This window comes from Temnothorax americanus, unplaced genomic scaffold, assembly GCF_048541705.1.
Source record: "Temnothorax americanus isolate GAGA-0224 unplaced genomic scaffold, ASM4854170v1 Scaffold5, whole genome shotgun sequence".
Classification (NCBI taxonomy): Eukaryota; Metazoa; Arthropoda; class Insecta; order Hymenoptera; family Formicidae; genus Temnothorax; species Temnothorax americanus.
The window spans coordinates 6,657,263-6,670,683 of record NW_027509657.1 but is presented as its reverse complement, the minus strand read 5'-3'; the positions used below and the strand labels follow the sequence as shown (position 1 = coordinate 6,670,683).

Genomic DNA, 13,421 nt, shown 5'->3' with positions numbered 1-13,421 from the left:
TCGCGCGGAGGTAAACGCTCGACGCCTCCAGGTAGACGTATACTCCCTCGATCGATTCGCGATTGATCGTTTCTTCGCGAAACACCGTCGAGATATTAATATTTTTGAATATTAATCGCAAAGAATTAGAAAATAAAGTACGTTTCGCGAAAACGAGCATCAAAGTTCACTCATTGATTTCAAAAGAATTTAATTCGACAGATCTCAACTTGAAACTCGCAATTATATCAAGATCAACCGAGATACTCGATGACGAAGATGAAGTAAAATTACAAAGAAAGATACATCGCTGATCGATATAAGTGCGTCCTTCCACTTTAGTTTTAGATATTTTCTTGCCCTTTTGTTAAAATAGGACGTAGCCTATTACAAGCCTCTCAGACGATAGATTCAAATTTAATATCCCATCAGACGGATTGTTAACCGATGCACGAGCATAGGTATATGTATGGGTTTGTTTGCGTTAGCGAGGAGAACCGCCGTATGTGCCAGGCGGGGAAGGATCTCCGCCGGGGGTGCTCCGCATGGGCGTCAAAGACCAAAGATCCATATTTTCGGGAGGAGGCGGAGACGTCCGGAGAAATCTTCATCCGACGGCGCGAAACGTTTCATCGTAGAAACGTCACGCTTTTAATTCGGAAGCACGATTTTTCCAAATACAAACGGCACACACACACAAAAATACGAGGAATAATAAGAATATATATATTTTTGCTTATAGTATAAGAAGACATTTTCTTCGTCAAATTATAATTAACGATTGATATTAGTCGAGAATGATTCTTAACGCGTGAACAATCGGAAACTTTTTGAAGGAGCTTCCACGTGCGTCGATTACGATTTTCCTCCAGCTGGCGCCTTAGTTTGTCGGCGGAAATTAAAAACGCCCTCAGAGAGAACGCGTCCCTTCTTGCTCTGCTGGCGCCTATGGATATAGCCTGCGACTATTTGTCGGTCCCGTTGCCCTATAATCGTGCGGTACACGGATAATGGTTTGGGTTAAGGGACGCCACGTCGGGCCGGCAGCGAGAGGGCGACGCCGACGAGGCGAAAGAAAGAGAAAAGGAAGGATGGGAAGGAAATCAGAGAGGAGGAACGCGCGTGTATGCGCGTCGCCAGCAGCGGCGCCGGGGCCGAAGCCCCTTTCGTAAAACATAGCCCCCGATAGTTTCGGGGGGCCGATACCTCCGTGACGATGGGAGACGATCGACGGACGGCAATCGGGGACGAGCCCTTTCGCCCGGCTTCACGAATCACGTCGCGTCGGCACGGCGAGGTCCCAGTCCCATTACCCAAGGCTGGCCCTCAGCTACGAAACGATCCGCGTTCGGTTTCGGTTGCCGCGCCGCAGGATCGTGATCTAATTACGCGAACAAGTTGCGGCGCGCGCGCTCGCAGCGTCGGTTACCGGATTGATGCCTTGTTTGTTACGACGACGATGGGGCCTCGGAATTTTGCCGCGGGCCCTGACGGACGGCGCGGCGGCGCGATGCACCGCGATCGATTCCACGTACCGTCTCGACACAGAGAGAATAAAAGCGCGTTAAAAAAAATTCAAAGCCACTTGATCTTCGATCGAAACACGATGGATCTCGAGGGTAAAACGACTTTAAAAATAAATTAATTTTATTTAAACTTTTGCATCGTTGAGAGCCACGAAAATTGAGCGCAATGTGATCAGGCATTTTCCAAGATCGTTCGCGCTTCGCAAAGTTTGTATAATCGCGGCGGGGAAAATATGACGAAACGATCTCCTTCGTTTCGCGGAACAGGAAATATTTCAGAAGACTCTGGTAAACAGCCAGAAGGCTCTCTGGAAAACGACAATGTACGTGATCGCTATAATGCGTCAATATACTTTTTAAACTTTGAAAAACCTCGCCATCGAGCGCGATCGGATAGATTTGCTCGCTAAACACGACAATACGAGTCGTCACGCTGAATACAGATTAATTAATACGAATCGCGAGACGGTATACGACGGATGAATGGATGGCTGCTGGAGACCGCGCAGGCGACGCACCGGCGCGGCGGTAATTTCAACGCTCGCTAACGACGCGACGGTGCGTCGCGGGGGCCGTCGCGGGTAAACGCGGCTCGCGAGCGGCGTTTAAGCGGCGAGAGCGATTTTTCGCGAGATGTGGCGTCGTTTCGTTACCTAAACGCATCCACGCCCGCGGAATAGATCGAGCAGACGGGATCCGAAACGCGAACGAAGGATTGGGTCGGGAAGGGAAAGGGTGGCCGCGGGGATGGCGACGGCGACAGCCGGCTGGCAGAGCCACGTCGTCGCCGTCGAACGAACGACGACGACGACGACGAAACGACGGCTGCTCTCTCCCGGCTGTAGACAAACAAAAGAGAGAAAGAGAGAGGGAGAGGGAGAGGGACAGAGAGAAAGAGACAGCCAGGCGCCGATTCGAGCGACCGGCCGGCGCTAACCTCGACGCCAAGCGTGGAGCGGCGTCGCCGACGTCGTCGCCGCCGGACCTGGGCCGACCGACGACGACGACGACGAAGACAACGGTGATGTCGACGGCCGATGCAGGAATACTTCTTCTGGCACCGCCACGACGCCCAGGGGGTGAGACGAGCGTTGCTCGTCGGACGCCAAGATCGGACGCCTCGTCTCTTGTATCCCCCAGCCGCCCCCTCTTTCTTCCCATATCTTTCGCGATGCGCTCCAGGCTCATCCCCCCCGTTCGGTATTGTCATCTGAAATCCCCTATTCCTAGGTGTGTCGACAGCGCTATCGCGAATACGAACGTAGGAAGATAATTGGAGGAGGGGGAGGAGGACGATGTAACTGTTCAAGAATAGTCGATTGTAAATTAGAAGGGATTGTTTTTCTTCAATCGCACATTTTGGCACGCAGAGTACATCGAATTGGATTTGTTAATAAACTGAGAGAAAATTTTAATAAGAGAGGAGAATTTGGGTTTAAGTGCAACATGCATGATTCTTGAAAATTTAGTGTCTTCTTACGATATAAAATAATTTCTGAAAATTCAGTGCTTTAGTCTGGAGTGTTTTCCCTTTAAATCTTCTCCCGATATATACTCGAAAAATATTCGTATTATTTATAGTTCAGAGTTGGGTACCGATATAAGTACGTCTTCTTCGCACGCGAAACGAACTTCAAACCTATAACGCCGGTTAATTTCCCCCAAACGGCAACCCTATAATTTCTCGTTGATCGCGCGGCAGTTTACAGCGCGGAAAGCAGGGGAAATCCCCCGGTGATCGCAATCGCCACCGCGCTCCCACATACAGCGCGATAACTCATTTTTTTTCCCGAGGTCGGTATAGACGGCGCCTCGTGTAGATAGAAAGAGAGACGTCCCTTCCCGCTCGCGAGGGGTTGTACCCGCCGTTTTAACCCATGCCAGAGCGCCTAGCCCCCCGACAACATCCGCGGAAAGTATAGTAGAAGCGGCTGGCACCCGCAGGGGCGGCGGGACAGGGGAAGGACTACGACGGCTCCAGCGTGGGGCGCCAAGTGTTTTGATGCTTGTTATGCGAAGGGGAGCTTGATAAACAACGGGACGGAGAACGGAGCCGGTGCCGGACGGACCGGATCATCACCGTCGCGCTCCGTCCCCCTCCCCTCTGGAACGGACGTCCGACCGACTGGCTGCGCCCGTGTCATTACGAATAGAAAGAATTGATATCCTGACACATCACTACGGCGTCATTCCGTTTTTCTAACTTGTTGTCCCGAACACCGGCGTCCCGAGCGGAAAGGCGGCCGTCGTTAGCGGCGGTGCCGGGGCGCCCCGCCGACGCGGTTTCCGAACGCTCGTACGATCGGAAATTGCCGGTCACGGCGCACACAGAACGGGATTAAAGTCGATCGTAGCTTTTAACCCTAGAAAATGACAATTTCGTAAAAAAAACCTTTAATACAAAATAAAGTATACTTTTTATTAGAAGAGAATAATGTAAATATTATTTAGTTATGTCGAGAGGTTTAATTTGCGAAAAACCCTATTCTCGATCTCTTAGGAATGTTAAAAATTATTATTATATTGTTATTTCCGACAAGAGAGAAACGTGTGCTGTTCGTTATCCGCATTCCTTCCTTGCGATTCGCGCGAAGCAGCGCGAAGAGAGAGAAGAGGTTTGAGTGCGTATACCTACTCGACGGAAATAGAGCTCGGCGCTTCGCGCGAGTAAGCAACGCGACGAAAATGAGAATGGTACCCGGTGTTTACTCGCTTCCCGCCATTAACGCGCAGGAAATCGCGCTCGCGCGACACGGGCGCCCGTTTAATTCGCGCGTCGTAAATTACCTCGGTTTCGAATCGGGAGTCAACCCTAAACGTCGCGTCGTTGGAATCGGATCGTATCGCGACGTCGCAGACGTCGAGGCGAGAGGAGGGAAAGAAGCGGCGCCACGCACCGTGACAGTAAAAATATTGAGACGATAAAACAACCGTGTCGTTTCAATTCTGAAATGCTGGAGTGATACGGAGAGTAAAGCTTGATTAGATTAATAAAAACGAGGTAACGAAGGGCCGATATGTCTCGTGTATTTTTCGGAGGAGCCATGATTTTTTAATGCGCCATGCGTATACACAAAAAAAAGAAGTGTCAAATCAAAACTTATATACTCGTATCTCGTATATATACGTAACAATCTATATAATCTATCTATATGATCTAATTCTTATAAAAATTTTAACTTTTTCTTTCAACTTTTCTTCTTGGTTGGACTTTATTCAAGAAGTTTTCCTCGTTTAACGTTTAACGCAATATAATCTCATTTCAAGATTTCCACGCGTTGAAACTAAAGATATATTTTCAAATCAAGAATATTCTTTTTATTCGTGTAATTATTACATAATTGATCGCAGACCGCGCGTGAGAGTGTAGCATATTCAAGTCTGCAAGTTTCTGGCTGATCGCGATGCTAGATCACGATACCCTTCCGACTGTTCGGCGCGCGAATATCGAGCAGCGGCGAGAGGACGCGACACCGCGTCTTCGTCGTCACCGTCGCCGTCGCCGCTGCAAATGGCATTGTTTATCTATCGCGGCGGCAAGAAGAGTCGCCCGAAACGTATATACGACAATCGTTGTCGGTCGTTTGGCTCGACTCGGTCAAGCACCCTGGTGCGTACCCCGGCGCGGCCTCCAACGTTCTCGTTGGCCATGCATGCGCGCCAAAAACTACCCCCGCTCGTGTCCGACGCCACGACTGTCATCGGGCGTCGCGCGCACGAAAGGCGACGGTTAACATCGTCTTCGTCGTCGCCACGTTCGTACGCGTGCACGTCGGTGCGACGAAACGGATGACGGGGGGAGAGAAGGGGGCGCGTACACATCCGCCGAATGGCGTCAGGAACCGCGTCGCCACGTTGCTGGCGCGCCGCCTCTCCGCTCGCCGTGTCGCCGCGGATTCGCGCCGCGTCGCGCCAGCCACGCTCCGCGCCGGCCACCCTTAGGCGAGTGAACGACGACAGGGACAGGGGCCCCGCAGGCAGGGGTGGCGAGAGCAGAGCGAGACCGGCGCGGCGCGGCGGCCTGGCTCCGGTTATTGTCGGTTGTCGCGCACTGGCGTGTACATACCTGCTACATATCGCGCGGCGGCCGGCCGGCACCGCGACCAGTCGACGCTCGACGATCGGAGAGTCGAGTCGGGTGTTGGCGCGTTGTTTGCTGATCGCGCGATTCCGCCATCGTCTTCCTCGTCGTCTGTCTGGGCCTGTCGTACGAGATACGCAGGAGACCATTTAGGATCCACGCGCGTTAAATCCAAAAGCAAGGTTTTATCACTCACCCCGCGATTTGTAGATCATTACGAGCTTATAGCTACTCGAAACTTAAATTCGAAACCACGTAGCAGGACGTTTAGCATCTTTTTTCTCTTCATTCAGATTTATTCGTAGACAGATACGAAGCTTTGCATTTTTAGTATCGACCATGGAGATTGCGACAATTTATGGATCTCGTCGGAAAATAATCGAATATGCATAGAATAAATTAATCTGTCGAAAATGAGAGTTACGAAAAAAAATTACTTGTTCCTCATTAACTATACTAACTGACGTTAACCGTACTAATGAATTATATGCTCTTTTTTTCTGTGCGACTCGTAATGCTTTCGCGCGATTTCCAATTCAATGCGGGAAACATAGGTGTTTCAGATACTGATGTGTCTCGTTGAAGCGACGGGATAAAGAACACGTATAAAATTTGTGTTTTACGCGGGGATTCTCCGTCGGAGATCCCGTAATCGGTGGCGTTTTGTACGCCCCGGCGTGGCACGTGCGCAGTATCTCAGCCAATAGCGGAAAGTCTGTAACAGGTAAGAGACAACGTGCGAGCGGATATTACGAAAATGTCCCGAGCGCAAACCGGAAGACAAATTTTCTGGAGCGAAGATAGGTTGAGAGGGGGGACCGATAGACAAGAGAATTTATTTATTTTCCTACCCTAAGATCCAAGAACGCGTTACATACACGTGATACGGTAAAAAAAAAAGGAACCGATATGAACGAACGTATAGATTACAATTAAGACTCTGATCGGAGAAGAATAGATGTAACCGAGGAATTTGGCTCGCGCGCTAGAGAGATAACTATTCGCCGCATTTGGGAGGTGATAATTATGCCGGGGGAACACCGCATCACTCTTCCTTACTTACGCAACGCAAGAGTCGCCGAATAAATTAGCGCCGCCTCAACAATGTCGGATTTCAAATCCGTTTGGTATCGCGCGCGCGCGCGATTGCGTCAGACCGCGATTGCGGAACGCGTCTCGAAGGCAGAGCGACGTAATCGTTACCTGCATACTTTCCGTTAATTGGCGAGCCATGAGGGGCAGGTGTAAATATAGCAATGCCGCAACGCGATTTGTAAATATCGCCGCCTCGGAAGAATCAATTTTCTCCCTGTTATCTATACGCTACGATGACCGCTGTATTTAGACTCGGCGCGTGCAAATTTAAACGCGCGCGTCGCGCACGCAAGCGGCCCCCGCGAGCGATCTGCCGCCGGCCGACGCGCGACGCGCGTTTCATCTCGAGTAAATTGTCCGACGAATCTATAATTTTTCCAAGTTCAAGCGGTTCGAGCGACTCTCCGTCTTTCTTTCTCTTCCATTTTCGAAAATTGTAATTCTTCATTATCTTGCTCGCGTGGATCGTTTTACATTCGTTTAACGATGCGCGGTGCATCGTCTGCGTGAAAATCGCCGATCGAGGCAACGGCTAGAAGATTAGATTCGCCGCGGTATAATTTCGTATGCGCGCGCCTGAACGCGGCGCCTTCTTTCTTCTTTCAAAGGTAGGCGTCGTTTTCGCCGGCGCGGCGGTTCCGCGCGATAGGCCTCGGCCGAGAGCGCGACGACGGCGAGCGAACGCGGGCGGAGACGAGTTCACTCGTGTGCGGGTTATAGCGGGCCAAAGAGGTATACGGATGCTGACGCGCGGCGCTGGGTAGAGCACCGCGCGAGGCGAGGAGCGGAAGCGGGGAACGGAGGGAAGCAGCCGGGACGGACAGGCGCCTACGGCGCGGCGCGGATCCGAGTGGCGCCAGCGCTAACGTAAGCGTCAGCGTTAAGCGCCGGTCGCACGCGCGTCCGGACCGGCCGATATCATCCAGGAAGTTACAGGCCGCACCTGTTCCCGTCGTACCTCTCCTCCTTCACCCTCGCGGCCTCGCGCCCGTCGCTCTCGCTGGCAGGGCCGTCGACGTCGGCCACGGTCTCGCGCCCGACGCAACGTCGACGCAGGTGTTCCGTCAGGCGGCCGGCGGTTTTTGCGTCGCGCCAAAGCGGAGGCTTCCGGTGGGGGGCAGCGTCCGGCACGAAAAAAGGGGGTAGACGAGGTGCACGATCGGGCACCGTGTATCCGTCCGGTTATGGAGAGGTTGTTGCGTGCTTACGCGAGGCAACGTCGATATATAAGAAACGTGTGTTTCCGATAGCCATATTAAGAACTCGAGGCATTATTTATCGCTCGCTATAATTATAACACGCGTTTCGACGCGTTTTTGGAATAGCTGTGAAAATCGTTGGGCGCATTTTCACCTCACATTTCCGCTTTCCTTCGTTCCCGCGAGACTCGGATTAATTCGAGTTTATACGTTTTATCGCCGCCGCGCTTGATCGGCGCGTATTCGGCGTATTTCCTCGTGGCAACCACCGGGCAGAAATATCTCGGCGACACGGAACGGAGGCGAGCCGGTACCAGTGGGCTTCCACGCCCGTGTGTACACGCCTGTGTCCCTCGTTTTTATGGAACAATCGTTAATCGTATGCGCGACCAGTTGATCGAATATATTTAAATCCGCGAGGAGTTAAGTAGGAACACGGCGCCAGCGATGCAGACGATTACGCACCCGAGTCCGTCGAGCGTGCAATGCGTCGCGCCGCTCGTCGCCCGCGGGTGCCCAGACCGAGACCGGGTTTTTCCATTTTGCAAACAGACATCGTTAATGCCAGCCGAATTTCCATAATCGGCAAAAAGAGAAAAAGAGAGAGAGAGAGAGAGAGAGGGAGAGCCCATGTGCTGCCTGACTGACAGGTGCACAAAACGCTGTTAGCGGCGAGCGTGAACAATGGGGCGCCGCGGTCGAGTGGTTTTTATCCTTTGTAAATCTGCCGTCAATTACAATGGGCATTCATTCTCCCTTTTTTGTTTCTCACTTGCAAATGCAACGCAAATGAGAAGCATTACGCGGATAACCCTGATTACCGCTCGTATATAGACAAGCGTGGTGAGTCGGCGCCACACGCATATGTTTTCTTTACGTAATATATTTTTATAAGAACCGTGTCCGTTTAAACGTTTATCGGCGGCAGCGTAAAATAATATTAGCTATTAGCTATAAAGACTCGTGTTTCCCGTGATGTTCCATTCTCGCGATTCTACGCAGATATGTGCGTGCGAGCACAACGCACAAAATGATAAACAGCCAGAAGCCTCGAATGATCGGTCATTCCCGACATGCGTTCCAACACGTCGCCTCGGTCCATCGGCGGGGGGAGGGGGGAGGGCTTACTGAAAAAGATTCCACGCCGGCCCCAAGAATAGCTCGAAACGTCTTCGCGCTTCGCGGAAGATGAATTATAGCGGAATCGTGAGTCGGGTCCGCTTCGAAGAACGACGACGATCGCTCTCCCGCGGAATTTGGAGCGTTGACATCGGCGCCTCTACGGAGTAGAGCCTAGACACCCGAGTACAGGACGCCGGGCCAAAAAAATCCGTCGCGCTTTCGGTCAAGTAAAATTAACGTAAAACGTCGCGCGCCATATCCTGACCGCGAGGAGGCGCGCAACACGACGGAAAGCGATGAGAGATAACGGAGATTGTCACTCGCGATTTACTCTCGAAGACTCTGAAAACCACGAGCTGCGCGCAAGCATCTGTGCGCGATCGCGTATATATGAATCGCATAATTCTCCAATAGCATTCGAAGGAATTAAATAAAGTGAGATTTCTGCATCTCACCTCGCGCTTGCCATTTCGCTTGCATTCGTAATCGTCGAGGCACAAAAATGTTTCGCGACTAAAAATGCTTTCCGCGCGCGCGAGAGAGAGAGAAAGGCCGCACCCTCGTTTGTGCGCGGCGTGACAACGTCAGCGCGTCGTCAATCATATTCCTCTGTCTCGGCGCGAGCCGGCGCCGAGTATATTCTCGGAAAGTCTCTAAGAGAATTCACTCCGCGCGCGCGTTTTTCCGCGCTTTTTTCCACGCGATCTTTCTATTAGTCGCGACGTCGTGAAAATTCAAATTAACCATTCGTCACAGGCAGCCCGGGAGAGTCGGGCTTCAGAGTTCAGACGCCGCGGCCACTCGTCGCAAATGTTTATCCCATCTCGCGCGCGCATCTCGTTATTTCTCGCGAGTTCGCAATTAATGCGTGTCGCGCGATTAATCGGCGCGATACGCAGAATTTCAAGTGCCTAGTCCGCGCTCGGACGGATAACGAGCGCGCGCGCGCGCGTGTTAATCCCGGTGCGAAGTGGAAAAGCACGTCGTTTACCAGCGATAATTGGCGGAGGGCAGTTTACCGGGGCGTTCATTAATAATCCCCCTTCGACGCGGCTCGCGTAACGAGGAGCACATCGGCACACGAGCGTCGCGAGCGCGCGAGGACGTTCGTCGAAACGTAAGGTGACTCGGCAACCTTACGGGGAGAGGACGGTTCTTGTCTCGTTCTATTTACGCGAGCCGGACATTCCTATCGCGATGCATTGTTTTAACGGGCGCCGGTGCGCTTATGGGCCGACGTCCTCCACGCGACTCGTGCTCGCCGACGTACATTTAAGGAACGTTCCTTGCGCGCGAACTTTACGTTAATAATACTCGGTGAGAACATTCGACGACTAAAATAAATTTTTTTAAATTATGATTAAAAAATGCGACGGTGATACGTCATTTGATAAAACTGTTTAATATTCGTAAAATATATATTTAGGAATTTTTACAATTTATTTCGGAAAGTATTTCAATGCCGACGAGACATATCGCATTAACGTTTCGTCCGGCGCGTAGCACAACGGTCATCTATCCGTCGGTGCCATCGGTGCGATACGTCAAGAATGGCGCCGCGCCCCGCGGAGTGGTGGCGAGCATGCAAGTAATTTTCGCGTTTGGAAATAGAACGAAATAAAAGTACGATCGCGCGCGAGCCCTAGGTTGCTTCGCGTCGCACGTTCGCCGCGGCTCGATCTTTACGGCGGGCGGCTCGCGGTACGATCCTCTATTCGTCGAATAATAATTGTATTAACAGCGACGAACATAGCCTCTATATTTTAATCACGTCGCACATTATTATTCGAAAGGAATAATAAACAAATCGTACTTCTGGAAAGTCGTGCATCTCATCTTTTGCTCGCAAATCTCGATGTTACGATTAATTAAAGATCCACTTTTACGTTATAGAGATATATTGAAGTGCGCGCAGGATGACGATTATTCAAAATTACGACATCTGTTCGAAGAAGGCCTTCATTTGTTTTTCTTACTTATTCCCGCAAAATCTATTTGCCAGAGTAAACATAGGATCGCTGAAGAGACGCCTTGTATTCTCGGGTTGGAATATAATTCGTGCGTCTCTCGTTGCGGATACATGGAAACTCTCCAGTCTATCCTTCTTCTTCTCTCTCTCTCTCTCGTTTTCCATTTCTTTCTTAGCGTTCAAGCTAAACGCGATCTTTTTGTTCTTAACGTCCGTATACCTTGGGCTAGGGGCCGCCTTGATCGACATTTAATTGGGCCGAGACATCCAGGCACCGAGAAACGCAGACGGCCCTGAAGAGTTTACTAAAAGAGCTTTACCAGCCGTGCGGAAGGGAGGGGCGAGGGGAATTCTCTCTCCGGGCGAGGAACGAGAGTGCGAGAGACGTGGGCGAAGGAAGAGGTAAAGGCGAAAAGAGAAGGAAGACGGAATGAGAGAGAAGGAGAAGGAGAGAGGGACTGCGTTCGCGCGCGCGGAGGCCAGGCGTCTGATTACTAGCCAACGCAGGACGCCAGACGTACATAACTAAATAACTTCCTAAATTCTATATCATTTCGGAGCGGGCTCCGACGGGTAAAATAACGCGTCTAGACCCACGTCGCGACTCGTTGCGAAAGAGAGGAGAGGGTTAGCGCAGCGACAGGTTCGCGTCGGAGTCTGGCGAATGTGATTGCTGTCACCGCGCGCTCGCCGTGATTCGTTCCGTCGCAGTCGATTAAAACCAAAAGGAATATATGTATATATGTATGTGCGTATACGTATACATATACATATCCTTTAGCTTTTAATCGATCAACCCCGCATCTAAATATTCCGTTATTACTATTTGCTTATGTATTTTAAAAAATCTTTTGTATTTACATTGTCACGGCAATCCTTCGGAAACTCATCGGATCGTAGTTTCCAGTTGAAAAGTTTCCGCGACTCGCGAGATATCGTGCGAAGTGCGAATTATGCAACACGAATATCTAACGTTGTTTTTTTTTTTTTTAATGGCCGATCGTGAACGAGATATCGAGTCGGAACGCAAGGCGTTTCGTTATTTTAATTTTTACCACGTAAAAATCGTGACTTCAGCGACAAATTATAAATTTCGACTTTTCGTCGGTCGCATATACGTTTGACGGGAGATCTTTTACGTTCGCTCAGGAATTCCAATTTCAATACAAGCTTGACGCAATCTCATTTTTCTAAAACGTCGCTACCGGGCGACGGCGACGGCGGCGGCGGCACCGAAACACGAACGCCCGAATATCGGAAGAGGCATAACGACACTTCGAAAAAGCGGGGCCCGACGCTTGTTATGCTGCGTTACGACGGGGGCGTTTCGATCGTAGAAAAAAAAAAATGGAAATTACAGGCTCCCGTAACTATAAAGCCGTTGCCGCGGCGAAGCTACGCGGCCTATTACAAAATTACGTTCGCGGGGATCGCGCGAAACGAGTTTCTAAAATTGGAAAATTTATGAGCGACGATCCTTTCGGTTCCGCGCGATGTGCGACGGTATGCCATTCGCGATCGCTTTTTTAGCATTTCGATTGACTACTCGGCCTCGTTGGCCGACACGGCAACTCCAATTAAATGCGTCGCGACATTTCTCTTTCGAGTAACATACAAAAAAATTGCAAAATTTTTATATGCACGCGTTATTAGGCGGTCGAGTAGAGATTAGACAACGACACGTATGACGGTGAAAAAAGCGATGCCATCTTCCCACTTGATGTCGATCTGGAGTCGAAAATTTTCCAAGCTCCATGGATAGTCGTCAGCTCCGTCCGAAAGTTAAGTTTCCGGTAGCGAAAAGTAATTATTTAAATATAAATGCATACGCAGGTGATAAAACGATACATAATAATACTATTATATTTAACTACGCATAATAAATTAAATATTTTAATTTTTAATTCATTGTTCCAAATTAAAAAAATTAAATACATTACTATTTAAATAAATAATAAATTTGTGTCGCAGATCAGGCATCTATATTAATGAGCGTAGTCGCCGGTGCGATCTTCGAGATTCGGTAAGCAAGTACGTGACGATCTTTGAAAGATAAGTAACCGCGTCATTTTTATTCTTCTCGGAAAGAAAACTTCCGTAGCGTGCAAGCGAATATCTTCGTTTCCGCGATTACTTTTCATGCGTTACATTACATACGAGAGATACTTTTGCGTCACGGTAGTCCGAGAAACGATGAGTGACGCAATGACGCGGGTTAGGTTCTCCAAAAATTCGTAGCCGGCCGGGCACGTCGCGTCGCGTCGCGCCACGGCGCGCGGCGCGGCGCGGCGCGGCGTCACTCCGTCGTCTCCTTCGTCGTACGACGTAGCGGGCTCTCTTTGTGTTCGCCGACGAGTGGGACAACGGTCGGGTATCTCCTTCGCGGCCGCGATATCGTGACTGAAATTCGTCCTGGAATGTTGACCCCGGAGGTGGAGCGCGGACCGCGC

General features: G+C 50.5%; 1 protein-coding gene across 1 annotated transcript in view; it reads left to right on the top strand.

The window, feature by feature from the left end:
• Nucleotides 1–5,605: 5,605 nt before the first annotated feature.
• The window catches only part of Dad (Daughters against dpp), a 53,984-nt gene continuing 46,168 nt past the window's right edge, over nucleotides 5,606–13,421 (top strand). The window contains exon 1 of the mRNA XM_077418040.1: nucleotides 5,606–6,310. The gene's annotated coding sequence lies outside the window, so the exon portion shown is untranslated. The remainder of the gene's footprint in view (nucleotides 6,311–13,421) is intronic.